This window comes from Musca autumnalis, unplaced genomic scaffold, assembly GCF_047663935.1.
Source record: "Musca autumnalis isolate F117 unplaced genomic scaffold, ASM4766393v1 scaffold_4, whole genome shotgun sequence".
NCBI classification, from domain to species: Eukaryota; Metazoa; Arthropoda; class Insecta; order Diptera; family Muscidae; genus Musca; species Musca autumnalis.
The window spans coordinates 91,890,628-91,911,332 of NW_027411977.1; the positions used below are offsets into that span (position 1 = coordinate 91,890,628).

General features: G+C 37.2%; 1 protein-coding gene across 4 annotated transcripts in view; it reads left to right on the top strand.

The window, feature by feature from the left end:
- stj (voltage-dependent calcium channel subunit straightjacket) overlaps nt 1-20,705 on the top strand; it is a 168,729-nt gene that overhangs the window by 146,573 nt on the left and 1,451 nt on the right. The window lies entirely within an intron of this gene.

Sequence of the window (20,705 nt, forward strand, 5' to 3'; positions counted from 1 at the left end):
TCTTTTTCTTGTGGAAAAGACGTTTCTCTTCTCTCCTTTTCTCCCGATATCTCTCTCGTGCGCTACGCGTTGCTACTGATTGTAAAGTAGCTCTATATGCCGCATTTTTCTCTTCAGTAGCAGCACGACACTCCTGGTCATACCATGAATTCCTTTGTGGAGGTCTCTGGAATCCAAGCATGGATTTTGCGGCTGTTTGCATGGAGTGGGCAATATGTTGCCATTGTGTTGTTATGTTATCGGGACAAGGAGTGCTCGCCTTAAGCTAGTTGAGTGGAATATGCTGTGGCTATCTGTTGTGTTTGCAGCTTATCGATGTCCAACTTCCGCGTTGTGTCTGTTCGTGCTTTATTTGCAACGTTTAGACGGGTACGTACCTTTGCTGCAACAAGGTAGTGGTCCGAATCAATGTTTGCGCCTCGGAACGATCGTACATCCAACACGCTGGATGAATGTCTTCCATCTATTACAACATGATCAATTTGATTACTTTTTCCTTGATCTGGAGAAAGCCAGGTGCCCTTATGAATATCGAGGTGATTAAATCTGGTACTGCTAACTACCATGTTTTTTGCAGCTGCAAAGTCTATCAGCCTCATACCATTGTCAGATGTTTCACTGTGGAGACTGAATTTCCCGACTGTTGGGCCAAAGATATTCTCCTTTCCAATTTTGGCATTAAAATCGCCTAGAATGATTTTAATGTCATGGGCATGGCAACGGTCATATGTTTCTTCTAAGCGCTCGTAAAATATATCTTTGGTCTGTTCGTCCTTTTCTTCAGTGGGAGCATGAGCGCAAATAAAGCTGATGTTGAAGATTTTAGCTTTTATTCGAATTGCAGCAAGTCTTTCATTCACTGGGGTGAAGCTGGATACCAGATGTTTTAGTCTCCGACTAACTACGAATCCGCAACCAAACTCATGCTTTTCGTCATGGCAGCTATAATACAGTGCGTCACCTTTAGGTGTTGTTGTGACGCCTTTCCCAGTCCATCGTATTTCCTGTATGGTAGTAATGTCGGCCTTGTACTTTTCAAGTACATCTGCCAGCGCGTAAACTGCACCTTCTCTATAAAGAGTGCGAACATTCCAGGTGCAGATTCGCAGATCATGGTCCTTAAAACGTTTGCGGGGGTCGTCAACTTTAGAGGGGTTTGTTTTTCTTTTCTTTCGTTTTTTCATAGTAGGCTGCTTTTTTCTAGGGGGGGGGGGGGGGGGTGGTTACTAGCCCGACGCCCAAACCCAAGTTTTTAACGTTCTTATGGGTGAACGCGCGGCACATGTTAGCTCACTACCTTTAACGGGTGTTAAAGGCAGTTCCCCAGGTGACACCACGGGGAGGTCAGTGTCCACTTGAGATGAAAGATGGACCAAGATAAATCCTGGGCTTTGCCATGTTAAAGCCGGTCAAGACCGTTGCTTGGTATCATTCATCTCCTACGTCACCCACTCAAAGAGTGACACATCTCCAAAAATCAAGTTACGAGAAAAACGCCTTTTAAGGGGTTATCCCGAGTTGTGCATACCAAAAAAACGCATTTTTCATATTTTTTCACAGAAACTGCCAATATTTTTGGTTCGTTCTTTCTTTCATCTGAAAGAGCACATCTTATACGACATTTGGAATTTTTGTTGTTGAAAAATATTGCATAGTCTTGTGGTAAGTGGTTACCTGCAAAAGCATATTGCGTTGCCAGCGATAGTTTGAAAACAAAATTTTAAAAAATCGATTTACAAAAATTGAGCTGTCAAAGTCAAAGTTTCGATTTCAAAAAAAAAAAAAAAAAAAAAAAATACCGATTTTTTCCAAAACCATATGAAGATCCGTCCATTCGTTTTCGAGCTATCGTTGGCACCTACTTCAGAAATGATTTTTCGAGAAACTCGCGCTTAAAGTTTCCATGCTACATACACATTACAATAAATTGTTCCCTTTCAATGCTTATATCTCAGGCAATTTTGCTCCGATCGAGTTGATTTTTTGCGGCATACTGTATACTACCTGTAATTCAAAATAAGGCAATAACATTTTTTTGCAAAGAGATAGCCAGATATCAACGCTTAATTTCTGCGCAAGATCAAACATGGTTGGAAGTGCTCCAAAAGCTTAAAAAACTGTTTTGTTGGTTGGATGGCACACTCGTTGTAAATGAGCTCAAACTCGTTGAATTTTAGAGATATCAGCACGAAAATTTGACGCAAGATAAAGTAAAGGTCGTAGAAAAAATAGAAATTGCTAACTCAGAAAACACATTTTTTGAGTTATGTCACTCTTTGAGTAAATGAGCGATTTGTTGCTGTATGTATGTAGTTGGCTAATTTTGGCTCTCCTCAAATTGTGCAATTTTCGACATATGTAGTTTTCTGTAAAAAAACAATAATTCAGGTTCTGTTTTTTTTCTGTTGGGATATACATATTTAACCTTTAAACATATTAGAGTAATTAATAAAGACCCTTTTGAGGATCTAAACTAAAATCGTGTTGTTTTAGGATATTTTTTGACAGACCATCAGATTACTAGGTTTCGAAATTTTCAGCCTATTTGAATACAAAAGAACGACATGTATTGTTTTTGAAATTTGCCAATTACTGATTACACTGGTCAACACGACTTTTGTTTCAACCGAAGTTGCGGTTGTTTCTAGATGAAATCGGCGAGTTATTTTCAAATCCGGTCCCGGTTTTTCTCCATCAGCTCTTGTTTTTGAGATATAGCTCAAAATCGGTTTTTACGAGTTTAACCCAGACTTTCGTTATTTTCGGATACAAAAAAATATTTTTTGTGGGTTTTTCGACATTAATATATTAAGGAGATGTTGTACGCTCGTTACAAATCGTTTTTGAAATAGTTATGGTGAGTATATATCAAAAAATATAGAAAATATACGACGGACCTTGTAAAAATTGCATATTTTGAGTACTTTAAGCTGTAATTACGTCATCGGGGGAAGTCATAGGATCTTCATATGGCAATGCGGATATGCTTAGGGTGTCTACTATATAGTCCAGTATTCACATATATAATATAAAGTTCATAGCGCCCATGATTCGGCCATAACCTAAAAATCGCCATGAAGACTGCTAAAGGGAAATAATTTACCAGTGATATCATTACCACATAAGCCATTTACATTTCAATGGCATTCTTCATGATGGTTTTTAGGTTATGGCGGAATCATGGGCGCTATGAACTTTATAATATACATTTGAATACTGGATTATATAGTAAACACCCTAAGCATATCCGGAGTACCTTATGCAGATCCTATGACTTCCCCTGATGACGTAATTACAGCTTAAAGTACTCAAAATATGCAATTTTTACAAGGTCCGTCGTATATTTTCTATATTTTTTGATATATAATCACCATAATTATTTCAAAAACGATTTGTATCGAGCGTACAACATCTCCTTAATATATATATGTCGAAAAACCCACAAAAAATATTTGTTTGTATCCGAAAATAACGAAAGTCTGGGTAAAACTCGTAAAAACCGATTTTGAGCTATATCTCAAAAACAAGAGCTGATGGAGAAATCCCGGGACCGGATTTGAAAATAACTCGGCGATTTCATCTAGAAACAACTGCAACTTCGTCTGAAACATTCAACTTTTTCAATTTTGTTGAGTAGTGTTATTGATTTTATTTTTGAAAAAAATGGTCATCATGGGCTAAAGTTTTGGCTGTCCTCTATGTAACGGCATCGGATAGTTAATCCAAATATAAACGTTTTAAATTTTTTTTACAACAACATGAATAGCCTTTTATTATTTGTTATGTCCTTTCAGTCTTTCCTTCAAATATATAAACAAACCTATAGGTATTAGTATGTGATCCCTTTTACTGCCATCCCATACTCGGCATGTATGTATATATGTAATTAAGTTGTAATAACCCTTCCATCGTCCATATCTATGACGTTATATATCGTCACCTGAAATGCCCAAAGATGTAACCCTCAACGTAATCCTTTGAGGGTTACGTTTTTGGACATTTCAGGTGTCGATATGTATGTGGATATCTTTAAAAATGTTTTGTTTTCCGCCATAACACCTTTGAAGTTAAAAATGAGCGCGAAAAAATCTTCCCAGCAAAAATTCTCATTACAAAACCACCACGGTGCTCTTGAATCAACCTTAAATGGAAGGTGCCTTCACCTGAGAAAATTTTGCGGATTCTGAAACTACAATGGTCATAGATGAGAAAAATCAAAAAATAAAAAAGTCGCCGGAGCGCTTTTTAAATAAGTCGCGATTCAAGTTGACATTATCAGGGGCTTTTTAGGATTTGTCGATTTTGCTTGGAAACTGCAAGTCCTATCGAAATGAGACTAAAAAAATGTTGTAGCTATGAAAATTCTCCACAAAATTGACCTTTATGATAATTCCGTAGGTTTACCGTTATTGAGATATAGAAGTTCACATTGGGACAATGCATTAACTGTACCGCTGCCTTATAAAACAATGTCATACATGGTGGGCCTTAACTAACTTTAAGTGAAAACCGCCTACACCTGGGAAGTTTTTGCGGATTTTAAAATAGCAATGTTCATAGGTGAGAAAAATCCAAGAACAAGAAAAAATCGGTGAAGGGATTTTTAAATAAATCGCGGTCAAAATTCACATTTTATTATGTTTATTTTAAGTTTTCGCGATTTTGCTTGGAAACCGCAAGTCCCAAAAAGTTGTACAAATTCGTAAAAATTTTTACTGAATGCTGAAATTATCCAGCAAGAGAGAGCGAGTTTGGAGAGATTTTTGAAGAGTTTTGTGACTGAGAACTTGCAAATTTTTGCTGGGAAAATTTGTCCCGCAAAAATTTGCAAGTCTGATCAGCTGACTTTTAATCACCTGTCAATGTAAACAATTCGAAATGTTAACATTTTTGACCAAGAAAATTTCACAATTGCACATTTTTTTAGATTCTAAAGCGTTGTGGATAGGATTAAAGCATTAAATAGGTAAACTGCAATTTTAAAATTTATGTTTTTGTTCCGTTTGGTTTAAAACATCAAAAGAAACAAAAACAATTTTCATACATTTTCGGAAACGGCTGACTTTCTTGCAAGTTTTTGCAAAATGCTGTTCCATAACTTTCTGAAATTTTTCTTGCTTGAGAGAGTAAAATTCACTGAGACAGGTTGCTGGAACTGGCTGAGTAATTTTTGCCGGGAAAGTTATTGTACACACCTATTGATACCCCTTGATATTCGAACCGAATTGACGATAAATCGACGTTTTGGTATAATCCTCATGCAATGGTATCTCCAGATGTAAAATAGAATATTACTTTAATTAAAGCCTCCACCATAATATGAAGGGTATAATTAACTTTATGATTCTTTTTGTAAACCATCGGAATATTCGTGGCAGAACCTATAAAGTATATATTCGTGATCAACATAAAAAATAAGTGAATATAACGATGTCCGTCTATCTGTTGAAATCAAGATACAGCGATATTTAACATAGAGCTTTACAATTTGGTACAGAAGTTTTTATTTTTTCTCGTAGCATGTTTGGTATTAAAAATTGGTTATATCAGTTCACATTTTGATATAGCACAGACTGACCGCCCGATTTTCGGAATGTTTAAGGTTTTAGTCTCATTATCCCACCGAAATGGCTGCAATTTGATATTTAGTATTCAGTGTGGGTATAAAACATAGAATATTCGGTTAAGGTCCAGGTTTCTAAGTAGTCTTTATTGACCGGTACCTCTCGATCTTCGGTATTTTCAAGTTTATAGCCACATTATTCATACGAAATGGCTATAATTGGTACTTAGTCTCCCTTGGGGGTATAAACCAATTCTGCAGAGAATTATCGGCAAATAGGACGGTACCTCCCGAGTTTAGATAATTTGGAAGTTTTTTGTCTTCATTGTGGGTAGAAGTTTCTTATGTAGCCTTCATTGAACGATACCTTCCTTCAATATTTTCAAGGTTTTAGCGGCATTATTCAAGAGAAATGGCTATATTTGGTATTTAGTCTTCCTTGGAGGTATCAAATATTTTAGCAGAGAATTGTCGGTATAAAACCATGTTTTCATTCATAAAACCTAAACCTACCGATTGGGAATTTTTAATGTTTTAGCCACATTATTTAACCTGAATGGCTTAAACGTGATTTGAATATAATTTATGGTGGTGTAAGAATAAAGCTTTCAAAAATTGGACGCAATCGCGGTATTCTGCTTCCAAAACACCCATTAATGGCAGAGGCCACAATTGCAATTGTATTAAGTACCAATACGTCTAATAATCTCTGATATTTAGCGATTTGTTAAAACCCGTTGTTATAGATGCACCGAATTTCTGGCCCATCGCTTTAGTGACCAATGTACATTTTTTAGACGTTCTAGTTATTTAACCATCTTTGAAATTATGTTTGCCTTATTTCTCAATCGATTTTTTTGGAATTTCGGTCAAGGGTACATGTCCCTTGGCCATGTTATTTGGGTTGTACTGTATTCCAAAATGTGGGGTTGATCGCGCTTTCCCAATTATGGAAGCCAGTGTTTATAGCGTATTTGTAGTAACGCTTACTAAAATTAAGGACATTACCTATAATTATAAATTTAAAAAAAAAAATTAGGTTGACCGCGATATTCCCCTTCCGAGATGACCACTCAGGATCAAGACAGTTATTACCATAGTATTGCAATCAATTTTTAAACAATACGTCCAAAATTATCTTTGATTTCACGTTTTCTTAAAAAATGTTGTGGGGGAGGTACCCTGGTCACTCCACTGACCAGTATAAAAAATAGCTAAAAACCTATTCTCAGACCTAAAAACTCAACATACAAAATTTCATCGAATTCGGTCCAGCGGTTTCGGAGGAGTTTAATTTCGAACATCATGGCAGTCTCGAAGAATTTTATATATATATAGATATATACATATATATATATATCAATAAATATATATTATATATCAATAACCGCAAAAACTACGGAGATATCATAAAAGTCAATTTTGTAGAGAATTTTTATAGCTACAACATTTTTTTAGGCCCATTTTGATAGGACTTGCGGTTTCCAAGCAAAATCGTAAAAACCTAAACAACCCTTAAACATTTCAACTTGAATCGCGATTTATTTAAAAAGCGCTCTGGCGATTTTTTTGTTTTTTGATTTTTCTCATCTATGAACATTGTAGTTTCAGAATCCGCAAAAACTTCCCAGGTGTAAGCACCTTCCATTTAAATTTGGTTCAATAGCACCGTGAAATTATAATTTAAACTTTGAGGCCCCTGTGGCACATGTTGACATATTCCGATTGTATTCAACTAAACTCTTTAGGTGTGTGCTGCCTAAAAAAGTTCGACATTGAGTATTTCCCTTTGAGTTAAAACCAGTCTAGGCTGCAAGGTACTCGCGGTCTAACTGGCTGAAATCTCCAGCTACAATTCCCTTTTTTAAATGATAATTTTTTAAGAAAAAGTTATAAATTTATTTTTTATTTCACTTTTTATTTATTTATATCTTTATTATTAAAATAAAAAACACATACCTAAAGTATAGTACACATTGACAAGCAAAACTGACAGTCATCGAGGTATATTTCGTGAATATCAAAGCCTAACTGAAAATTTTCTTTTGTAATCTCTAAATAATGCCATATATAATGTATTTCAAACATTTTTAGCTAAATAAAATTTGTTGTTTGACGGAAAATTGTCCTAAAAGTACGTTGACTGTCTGTTTTGAATGATAGTGTGTACTCCCCTTCAGGAATACAGAATTTTATAAAAAAAAATATAAAATTCAAGAAATATTTTTAGTCGTAAACATGACACAATTACCAAGGTAGTGTTATCGTAAAATTTTGAATATGTTATGTCAAAATTTAGTGTGTCTGCGTACTCGATAATTTGTAATAATTATTACAAATGTCTCAAATTTTGACAGTTGTATAAAGGAAAAGTTGCTGAAAAAATTGTTTCAGCAACATTTGGTAAGTAAAAGTCACACAAATTGTCTTTATGTATTTTGGAGAAATTACAACAAAAATAAATTTTTTATAAAGGGATTTGACATTTCATATTCGAACAGCTGGTGTGACACCACTATCTTGGTAATTGTGCCATGGTCGTAAATATAAGTGGATAAAGCACCTCAACACCTCCGGCAAAACTAGTGAAATCAATATTTCGTTCCGTATCCTTTATACTGCATGACAGAGGCACATCTTGTAGGCGTAGAGGATATTAAACTATTAATTATTTCAGGCGAAATAATTAATTTTCGGAAAATGTTGCTTAAATCCTCAAAATACAAAAAATTGGGAGGTACTCTTATGTGGGGGCTATACCCAAACTTGGGCCAAGGTCTACAATTTTTTGTGGAAAAGTTTCGCGACCACTAGGAACCCTAAGTACCAAATTACAGCATCAGCATTACACAGTACAGCCTCTTCTGGTCAAAAACAAAATTGCTTAGATTTAAAAATGATTCACAAAAGAACGATTCACAGAAAAGCGGTAGAAGCCGGCTTATTCAGACCAGCAAAGAATGTTTTCATATCGACACAAATACAAGTTATTGTATTTGCAAATTTTTTGACGATTTGGAAATACTATAATGACGATTTGACGATTTTGGTCCTCGAAAACTTATCTGGCATCACTGGCGAAGATAGTTTTTACACCCTCAGCTTTATGCTAACGATGGTATATACACTTTCATACGGGCAAAATGTGCCTCATCGAAATAATGGTTTTAGACCCCGAGTATGTTTGGATGAAATCCGTTTCAGAAAATTTAGAGTTGATTTAGCCATGTCCATCCGTATGTCTGGCTGGCTGGCTGGAGCGCACGATAACTCTCGAACAGATAAACCGATTCGGTCCAAAATTTGACTTTCGTAATATCTTGCCCAATCTTAGCTTAAGTTCGAAGATGGGTTATATCGGTCTACTCCTTCCGGTACCTCCCCCACAAAAGTTCAAAAATGTTCGGAAAATTTGTGCGCACGATAACTCTTGAAGGGAGTAACCGATTTGGTCCATACTTTGCACATCGTGAAATTTCTACCAAATTTAGACGAATTTCAGTTTAGGACCTGCTCACTAATCGTTTTGATTTTTGTTGTAACAAATTGTACTCACTGCCCCCATACGACGGTACAAGTTTCATCAGCGGCAAGTCCATACTTCCTGATAAAATAGCCTGAAAGTTGCAAATAAACTCCTATGACACCGTGTGTAGTTGTTGGAGCTCACAATATCTCTCGAACGTATCGGTCGATTCGGTCCAACATTTGGCCTTCGTAATAAGTTGTCCAAACTTAGTTTAAGTTCGAAGATAAGCCATATCGGTCCACTCCTTCAGGTACCTCCCCCACAAAAGTTCAAAAATGTTTGGAAAAATTATGCACCCGATAACTCTTGTAGGGAGTGGCAGATTTGGTCTATATTTTACACATCCTAATATATCTAGCAGGTATAGATCAGGTTCAAATATGGACTATAATTGTCCACTCCTTCGGATACCCACACACAAAATTTCAAATAAGTTCACTTTAAGACCTGCTCTCGAATCACTTTGATTTTTGTTGAAGCAACTTGCATTCTCTAACCCTTCTTTACGATGTTACAAGTTTTTTCAAGGGCAAGTAAATACTTCCTGAGAAAATAGCCCGAAAGTTGTAAAATTCCCTATGGCACCATGTGTAGTGGCTGGAGCGCACTATAGCACTCGAATTGTTCAACAGATTTGGTCCGAAATTTGACCTTCGTCATATTTTGCCCTAACCTTATTTCAGTTCGAAGATGTGCAATACCGCTAAACAACTTCCAGTACTTCCCCCCAAATGGTATGCACGAAACACTTCCTTTTACGGGGTAACCAATTTTGTCCAAACTTTGGATATTCTAACATTTTGTCCAAATTTAGTTTAACTTCTAAAATTTAGTTTAACTTTAACTTAAGGCATCTTAACTGTAGAAATCCAACATTTTTGTTTAAGTGCATTTTATGGTCTGTTCGAAGATCTTTTGGAAATGTATACCGATGCTATTCGTTGTGGTCCTGTTTACAGCGATATTATGTTTTCCGTGGACAAGTTCATGCTCCCTAGCATACTGGTCCAAATGTTATACGATGACCCACTGAAATGACTAGTGGGGTGCAATATCTATCGAAAAGATATGACTCCCAAAATAAGATCCACTTTCATAATGGAATGTCGGTCCATTCCTTCAAGTACCTTTTCTGCAACAAGTTTGAACTTCAATCCTAAGCCACAATTTTGTCTGTAAGTTCAAATGTTCAAAAAGGGCCACGAAATTCTGAAAAGACCCTAAATACATTCGCTCAGCCCATAGATGAAAGTTTCAATTCACATAGGCTGAGGGTATATCTCTGTCGGCAAAGCCGACCTATACTTTTTTACTTGTTTCTTTTATAATAAGTTCGCGTTAGGCAAAAGATAGGGGAAAGGGACAATAATAAATCCTAAACAACATCATTGGGCGGCAAAATCCGACAAATTGCATTGGAGAAAAGAAAGGTTAAAGATAAAACCTGCTGATAAATTTAAAATCCTCAATGAATAACTCGGTTTGACAATGGACCCGAAAAAATGTGGTAGAAAATATCTGTTTTTGAATTGTAAAGCATAAAGTCCATAAAAAGTTGTCATCAAACATCAATGCGATGGGTCAGCAACGCGGATCCGGGTCTGCTAGTTATTGATAATTTAATATCCTCTATGTGTCATCCAGAATAAAGGATACGCAACGAAATATTGATTTCACAATTTTTTTGTTCCTTAAATTGGGGGTGCTTTAGTTTTGCCGACGTATATTTGCGACTTAAAATTTTTTTGAATATTAACTTTTTGTATTAAATTCAGCATTCCTTAAGTTTGTGCCTTTTCAATAATAAGGATATAAATAAATAAATTAAAAGAAAAATAAAATTATAAAATTTTTACGTAAAATAATATCATTTTAAAAAAATACTGGTCGTGCTTAAATTTTGGCCGATACTGTATAATTGAAGGGTGTATTAACTCTATTACGTTATAGGTATTAAATGTTAGGTCGCCAACTTTGCAAGCAATATTATGATTTAAAAAATTCGCATAATTCTTATAAATGTCTATTGCTTTTGATGTCCTCTTATTATTTATTATTTTCTGTGCCCTAAACTAAAACAATACACTATGCATGCATATACATACCAACAAATATTTTTTGTATTATACATAAATATGCATTTTATACAACAAGCGAATAAATTGCAAAAACATCGTCGTTATGTTGTCGTCTTCGTCGCTACTATCGCCGTTAATATGCAGTTAAACGTTTTTTTCATAAGTATGATCTGTCAAGTTTTCAGCTCATGTATTTTACAACAGATACGGTTATGTCATGAAGTCGGATAATGCGTTATCAATAATGTACATAACTGTAATTATTCTGACATATAATGATTCTGACTTCAGATATAACATTTAACATGGTATATATATTAATAAATTTTTTAATATATATACTTATGTATGTTAAAAATTCTATAGAGCTGCTAGTATAAGTAAACTATACATATAAAACTTTTAATTTTCGAAAAAGTGTAAATATTATTAGAATCTAATATATAAAAATATTGTTCAACAAATGATTAGTTCAAAATTCGCACATCAAATCATAATACATGCATTTTTAGCACCTGCTTACAATCTTCCCATAAATATTTAATTTGTATGATTTACAGATATATTTTTATATTATATACCTATATAAAAATAATTATTGTAAGAATCATCATAAATATGTACGAGTACATACATATATTTTCGAATACGTTTAAAATGTACACTGAGCATTGTCGTTTTTCATTTCATTTATTTATCAGTTATAATCCAAAAGCCTGTTAAGGCCAAAATGATTACATATAATTGTTACCAAAATTGACGCTATTTAATATATGTGTGAATATATGTACATATATGTAGATGTTATTTGCATTTATTACTAATTTATATTTTATTTTCAGAAACCATATCATGTTTATTTGAGCTTCAAGTTTCGTTCACGCTGTCTAAATGGAACTCCATTGACATAAGCTGTACTTGCGGAAACCGTCATCGAAACATAAAAACAATTTTTTATGATTTGTTATACATTCCAGAATGCTGTCATATTAATTTACTTTGATTACTTTATATTCTACACAGAAAGTTTTGTTCCACAAGCCGAACTAAGAATAGATTTCTAAACGCGTCGATCTTCTACTTTACTTCTCCTAGTTGGAATAACCTGTGTTGATATGAGCAATAGACCTATAGCTTTAAGGCTTGACCTTTCCGTAAAGCTATTGGTTTTCAGAAAATAAAATTATTAAACTATTTCTCTTCGGTAAGCAGAGAAAACCGATTGGTTTTCTGAGCAATAGACCTATAGCTTTAAGGCTTGACCTTTCCGTAGAGCTATTGGTTTTCAGAAAATAAAACTATTAAACTATTTCTCTTCGGTAAGCAGAGAAAACCGATTGGTTTTCTGTGAGGAGAAACAGGTCTGAGAATATGTTTTACCTTTTCATTAGGAAACCTCTTGGTCTTTTATGAGAAGACATCTTGTCCTCCTCCTCTATGATAATACTTCAAGATCTTTTCTATGAGAAGACCCCCTTCTCTTATATGGGGAGACCTATTGCTCCTCTATGGGAAGATCTATTTGTCTTCTATGCGAAGACCTATTGGCCTTCTATTGGAAGATTTATTTGTCTTCTATGGGAAGACCTATTGCTCCTCTATGGGAATTCGTCTTATAGGAAGTCCTATTGGTCTTCTATGGGAAGACCTATTGGACTTCTATGGAAAGACCTATTGGCCTTCTATGGGAAGACCTATGGATCTTTTATGGGAAGAACTATGGACCTTCTATTGGAAGACTATGGGTCTTCTATGAAAAGATCATTTGGACTTCTATGGAAAGACCTATTGGCCTTCTATGGGAAGACCTATGGATCTTCTATGGGAAGACGTATGGGTCATCTATGGGGAGACCTATTGGTCTTTTATGGTAAGACCTTTTGGGCTTCTTTGGAAAGACATATTTTCTTATATGGAAAGACCTTTTGGTCTTCTATGGGAAGACCTATTGCTCTTGGGAGGACCTATTGGCCTTCTATGGGAAGACCTATTGGTCTTCTATGGGAAGAACTATTGGTCGTCTGTGGGAAGACCTATTGGTCTTCTATGGGAAGACTTATTGGTCTTCTATGGAAAACCTATTGGTCTTCTATAGAAGACCTATTCGTCTTCTAAGGGAAGACCTATTCGTCTTCTAAGGGAAGACCTATTCGTCTTCTAAGAGAAGACCTCTTGGTCATCTATGGGGAGACCTATTGGTCTTTTATGGTAAGACCTTTTGGGCTTCTTTGGAAAGACATATTTTCTTATATGGAAAGACCTTTTGGTCTTCTATGGGAAGACCTATTGCTCTTGGGAGGACCTATTGGCCTTCTATGGGAAGACCTATTGGTCTTCTATGGGAAGAACTATTGGTCGTCTGTGGGAAGACCTATTGGTCTTCTATGGGAAGACTTATTGGTCTTCTATGGAAAACCTATTGGTCTTCTATAGAAGACCTATTCGTCTTCTAAGGGAAGACCTATTCGTCTTCTAAGGGAAGACCTATTCGTCTTCTAAGAGAAGACCTCTTGGTCTTCTCTTAGAAGAACTTTGGACTTTTATGGGAAGACCTATTGGTCTTCTATGGGAAGACCTATTGTCTTCTATGGGAAGACCTATTGGTCTTCTATGGGAAGACCTATTGGTCTTCTATGGGAAGACCTATTGGTCTTCTATGGGAAGACCTATTGGTCTTCTATGGGAAGACCTATTGGACTTCTATGGAAAGACCTATTGGACTTCTATGGAAAGACCTATTGGCCTTCTATGGGAAGACCTATAGATCTTCTATGGGAAGACCTATGGATCTTCTATGGGAAGAACTTTGGGTCTTCTATGGGAAGACCTATTGGTCTTCTATGGGAAGAACTATTGGTTTTCTATGGGAAGACCTATTGGCCTTCTATGGGTAGACTTATTGGTCTTCTATGAAAAGACTTATTGATCTTTTATAGGAAGACCTATTGGTCTTCCATGGGAAGACCTATTGGCCTTCTATGGAAAGACCTATTGGTTCTCTAGAAGATCTATTTTTCTTTTATAGGAAGAACTTTTGGTCTTCTTTGGAAATACCTATTGGTCTTCTATGGGAAGAATTATTGGTCTTCTATGGGAAGACCTACTGGTCTTTTATGGGAAGACCTATGGGTCTTCTATGAGAAGACCGATTGGTCTTCTATGGGAAGAACTATTGGTGTTCTATTAGACGACCTATTGGTCCTCTATAGGAAGACCTATTGGTCTTCTATGGGAAGACGTATTGGTCTTTTATGGGAAGACCTATTGGTCTTCTATGGGAAGACGTATGGGTCATCTATGGGGAGACCTATTGGTCTATTATGGTTAGACCTTTTGGGCTTCTTTGGAAAGACATATTTTCTTATATGGAAAGACCTTTTGGTCTTCTATGGGAAGACCTATTGTTCTTGGGAGGACCTATTGGCCTTCTATGGGAAGACGTATTGGTCTTCTATGGGAAGAACTATTGGTCTTCTGTGCGAAGAACTATTGGTCTTCTGTGGGAAGACCTATTGGTCTTCTATGGGAAGACCTATTGGTCTTCTATGGAAGACCTATTCATCTTCTAAGGGAAGACCTATTCGTCTTCTAAGGGAAGACCTATTCGTCTTCTACGGGAAGACCTATTCGTCTTCTAGGGGAAGACCTATTCGTCTTCTAAGGGAAGACCTATTGGTCCTTTACGGGAAGACCTATTGGTCTTCTATGGGAAGACCTATTGGTCTTCTATGGGAAGACCTATTGGTCTTCTATGGGAAGACCTATTGGACTTATATGGATAGACCTATTGGCCTTCTATGGGAAGACCTATGGATCTTCTATGGGAAGAACTATGGGTCTTCTATTGGAAGACTATGGGTCTTCTATGGGAAGACCTATTGGTCTTCTATGGGAAGAACTATTGGTTTTCTATGGGAAGACCTATTGACCTTCTATGGGAAGTTCTATTGGTCTTCTATGGGTAGACATATTGGTCTTCTATGAAAATACTTATTGATCTTCTATAGGAAGACTTATTGGTCTTTCATGGGAAGACCTATTGCTCTTGGGAGGACCTATAGGAAGAACTTTTGGTCTTCTTTGGAAATACCAATTGGTCTTCTATGGGAAGAATTATTGGTCTTCTATGGGAAGACCTACTGGTCTTTTATGGGAAGACATATTGGTCTTCTATTCGAAGACTATGGGTCTTCTATGTGAAGACCTATTGGTCTTCTATGGGAAGAACTATTGGTGTTCTATTGGACGACCTATTGGTCCTCTATAGCAAGACTCATTGGTCTTCTATGGGAAGAAATATTGGTCTTCTAGGGACGACCTATTGGTCCTCTATAGGAAGACCTCTTGGTCTTCTATGGGAAGACGTATTGGTCTTCTATGGGAAGACGTATTGGTCTTTTATGGGAAGACCTATTGGTCTTCTATGGGAAGACGTATGGGTCATCTATGGGGAGACCTATTGGTCTTTTATGGTAAGACCTTTTGGGCTTCTTTGGAAAGACATATTTTCTTATATGGAAAGACCTTTTGGTCTTCTATGGGAAGACCTATTGCTTTTGGGAGGACCTATTGACCTTCTATGGGAAGACCTATTGGTCTTCTATGGGAAGACCTTTTGGTCTTTTTTGAAAAGACCTATTGGTCTTCTATGGAAGACCTATTCGTCTTTTAAGGGAAGACCTATTCGTCTTCTAAGGGAAGACCTCTTGGTCTTCTATGGAAAGACCTATTGGTCTTTTATGGGAAGACCTATTGGTCTTCTATGGGAAGACCTATTGTTCTTCTATGGGAAGACCTATTGGTCTTCTATAGGAAGACCTATTGGTCTTCTATGGGAAGACCTATTGGTCTTCTATGGGAAAACTTATTGGTATTCTATGGGAAGACCTATTGGTCTTCTATGGAAAGACCTATTGGTCTTCTATGGGAAGACCTATTGGTCTTCTATGGGAAGACCTATTGGTCTTCTATGGGAAAACCTATTGGTCTTCTATGGGAAGAACTATTGGTTTTCTATGGGAAGACCTATTGGCCTTCTATGATTTCTTGGTATATTCTGTAGGAAGATCTCGTAGTCTCTTCTTGGTCTCCAATGAGAAGATCTCTTGGTTATTTATAAGAACATATCTTCGCCTTACACGAGAAGAAATGTGTGCCTTCTATGAAAATATCGCTTTATCTTTTATAAAAAAACCTCTTGGTTTTTAATGAGAAGACCTCACTGCATTCTGAGAGAAAACGTCCTGTTCTCTTATGAAAAATAGTCTTGTTTATCTATGAGGAGACCTCTTGTTCTTCTACTTGTTTTATATGAGAAGAACTCTTGACCTATTGGTGTATCAGGAGACTTTCTAGACTTTTGGTATTCTATGAGAAGATCTCGTAGCCTCTTCTTGATCTCCTATGAAAAACCGCTTGTTCTTTTATGGGAGGACCTTTATCGCTTTATCTTTTATATTAAAAACCCTCTTGGGTTTTTGGTGGGAAGTCTTCATGGTCTCTTCTGTGATAGTACTTCAAATTCTCTGCAATGAGAAGACTTTCTAGTGTTCTATGAGAAAATGTCCTGGTCGTTTATGAGGAGGAAGATCTGCTGCCTATTTTTGGTCTCCTACAAAAATACGTCGTGATGATCTATAAGAAATCCTCTTTTTCACCTATAATATGATCTCTTCGCTATTTATACGTAGATGTCTTCTTTAACGCTTTTATGATAATACTCATTAACGAGAAGACCTCTTAGCCCCATTATTATAAGTCTTCTTTTGTTATAGTTTGGATTTAATGGCCTATTGGCCTTCTATGAGAAGATCTCTTGGCATCTTCTGGGTCTCCTATGAATTGACCTCATTGTCATCTATGAGAAGACCTCTTGGTCTTCTGTGAAAAGAACTCTTGGATCTCTATGAGAAGACCTCGTAGCCCCTTCTGTGTCGCATATAAGAAGACATATTGGTCATATATGAACTTTTCCAGTAATCTGTTAAACAGATCACACGATAGGCTGTCGTCACCTTGTCTGAAACCTTGTTTGGCATTAAAAACCTTGGAAAGATTCTTTCTGATTTTAACTGCTTTCGAGTAATATAAGACTCTGAGATGGCTTGAAACGAGCAGGTGGTAAGTGTCGATCTGATGTTATAGGTCTTCTCAACTGACACATATTCCTTATGAGCATGTCTCTTGCTACCTTGTTCTGCGGTCGTTTTATTACTGACATAACTTTGGCTAGGTGGTTGTGTGGTATCTTCATCGCCACCAATTTTTGATAACAAAAGCTTCAAAGTGCTCACCCCTGGGCCTCTGTACGCACTCTGTGTCAGTTACCAGATTCCCATCATCATCTTTGCAGGATAATGTGCCTTCATTATAATCTTCAATCTGGTATTTTATATTGTGGTAAAATTTTATGACCCTTTTTTAGCTCCCGTACATTTCGAGTTGCTCTCACGCTTTTCTGCCATTTGCTTTTTCTTTTAAAAATGTGTTCTTCCTCTTGTCTTGTTTTGTCCTGGTCTTTCCTTCTTTTTTGAAAGTGCGCTCTTCCTCTTCTTCCGATATTTTCCTTTATGCTTCGTATTGCTACTGACTGAAGGTTGACATATATGACGCATTCATTAACAGAAGTTAAACGTAGTTACTAAGGTGACACCAAGGGGAAGTCAGTATTCACATGAGATGTAAGATGAACCAAGATAAGTCCTGGACATTGTCATGTTAAGCCCGATCAAGACCTTTTTCCTTTTTCTTTGTAACTAGCTTTTAAATACTACTTGTGGGCTCAAATATTCATCGTCAAACAAAAACTGAACCATAGATTTTTCGAAGAACTTTGATCTCAAACCCCGCATGTACTAACGTATTTAGATTTAGAATCGATTTAGTCCTGTCCGTCTGTCTGGTGCGCACGATAATTTTCGAATGGATTCACCGGGTACCTCTCCCAAAAAAGTTAACATTTTTTGCTAAAATGGTGTCCCAATTTTGCACATCGTAATATTTCTTCCAGAAATATGTCTGGTTCGCAAATCTGTCGCACAAATGAAATTTTAGGACATCTCTCAAATAGTTTTGAAATGTTTGCAGCAGGTTTTTCTTGCGGTCCAGATTTTGGGGACAAGTGCATACTTCCTGCGATAATGGCCCAAAAGATTTAAATCGCCTGGCGGCACCTACTAAAATAACTGACGACCACAATAACTTACGAATTGGGTGCACAATTTGGCAGAATCTTTGCACATTGTGAAATCTTTTCTAAAGGTAGACCAAGAACGTCTGCACCCCGCAAAGACTATGTTCCAGCCTACGTTCATTACTGTGACTACGGAATGCAGAAGGGAAGTCACACCAACCCCTCCTTACAGTCCTTAATATAATTTGCGTGTAATTCTCCCTTTTTATTGTGAACTTTATTACGGTTCCCCTCTCCTTGAAGGTGCTTACTAACTGCTATCTATTGGTATGGAGACCTCTGTTCTGCTTGAAGACCATCCTTAATACCTCTGCGACATTCGAGTTGTCGTGGCTGCAACTCTGTATGGCATCTAGGCTAGCTTACAGCTCTCCCAAAGTGCCCCAGAGCCATTTATTGATGACGTTGATGTTCTTAAAAATAATTGCTTTGTCAAAGTCTGTCTTCCTCTAGTCCACATCGTCAGAAGTTACGACCTTACACAGACTTTTCGCCAGCAACCACTAATGCTTGCTGATTCTGCTTTCAGGATTATACTGATGTATGGTTGCTACCAGAAGGTCGTCTGAGGCGATCATTCTAGCGGGTTTGGATGGTTTACATAACCTCTCCCCAGATGGATGTCGGAACTTTTGCCTTTAGCTACCTGTCTGGCAAGCGGTCACCTTCGCGTACGAAGTGGAGTGATTATCAGACGGACGGTCCACAATTTTCGTTGCAACTTGCAGTAGATCCTCAGAAGACCGCACTCTATTCATACACACCTGTTGAGAAGTCTTCGTGTCACTAGCTTGCTTTGAAGTTCCCGGTGCGGCTGAAATTGTTTGGTGCCATCGAATTTTCAGTTATCTGTTAACCAGTTCTCTACTCATTCTCTACGCTTCAGAACCCTTGCAGCTCATGTCTCCCCTAGCAGCTTAAGCGGTAGTCACACTAGCTGTGGCCTTGTGTGGCTGCATCGTCTGCGTCAGCCCGTCCGGTTTCTCTGATTTCGGAGCGGGAGCCACTTTCTTGGGATCCGAACGAGTTCTTGGGGCGGATAGAGTCGCATTGCCCTGGCTAGCCGCAGACACTACTGGTGTCCGCAAGTGATTCGGTGTTTTGGAATTATTTGGATCGGGTATAGTTCGCGAATGCTTCTTAACTTGAGGGTTCTTTCTCTATAAGAGCCTTTTCTGGATTTGTGAGTACCTCCCAACCAGGGATCGAAATCCGTTCGCGAATGCTTCTTAACGAGAGGGTGCTTGCTCCCTAAGCGCCTCATTAAGCGAAGCAAAACATCACATGGGGATTTGTCCATGAATCCGCTTTTTATAGGCGTGCTGTCCCTTCTTTCCTGGGCACTACTACTTATTGTGGTTTTGGAGATATGGGAGAATTGTACATCGACCGCATCATATACCAAAGCCTCATGCATGGAAAGTGCGGTATATCATTCGCGACCGATGTTTATTTCCTCGAGATACTGAGGAGGACGCCTCAGAGTTCAATTTAGATGGTACGATTGTGGTGTCCATCTTATCGTCCGACAGCGGGATGACTTCTCAGCTGCTCACGGGAGAATTTACCCGACTCAGACCTACAGTCACACTCTCCCAAAATAGATCGAGCAATTACCTGTACTGTGTATGAATTGCGTAAATAACAACGTATGTATGGTGTCCCTTTTTACTAGACCGACATGCATCCGCTTAACACCCTGGTGAATCACTATAGCTTTTGCAATAATTGAGGTAGAACGCTATACTATTGTACCTGAGTTTATTTTTTCAATAGGCAAGTCAAGTTCGAATATGGGATATATCGATGCACGTTTTTGTGTAGCCTCACTATAATGGTACCACCCGATTTCAGATATTTTGACGTTATTAGCTACATTTTTATATCGAACTAGCTATAATTTGGCATTTAGGGTTCCCAGTGGTCATAAAACTTCTCTACGAAAAATCGTCAACATAGATCCTTTCTTGGTATATGGAGGATATACCAAAATATGGACCTAACGGTACAATCCAAGTTTTTATATATTGTCTGGCTGACTAGACCGCACGATAACTTTCGAACGGATCAAATGATTCGGTCCAGAATTTGGTCTTTATAATAATCAACTCCTTCAGGTACCTCCCCCACAAAATTTCAAAACTTTTCGTTAAAATAGTGCGCACTATGAATCTCGAAGGAAGTAACCGATTTGAACCATATTTTGTACATCGTAATATCGATCAGGTTCGAATATGGAGTACATCGGTCCACCCCTTCGGATATCTTCCACACAAAATTGCAATTTATCAAATCGTTTTGATTTTTGGTAATGGGTGAATACAAGTCTCTGCTCCCATTACG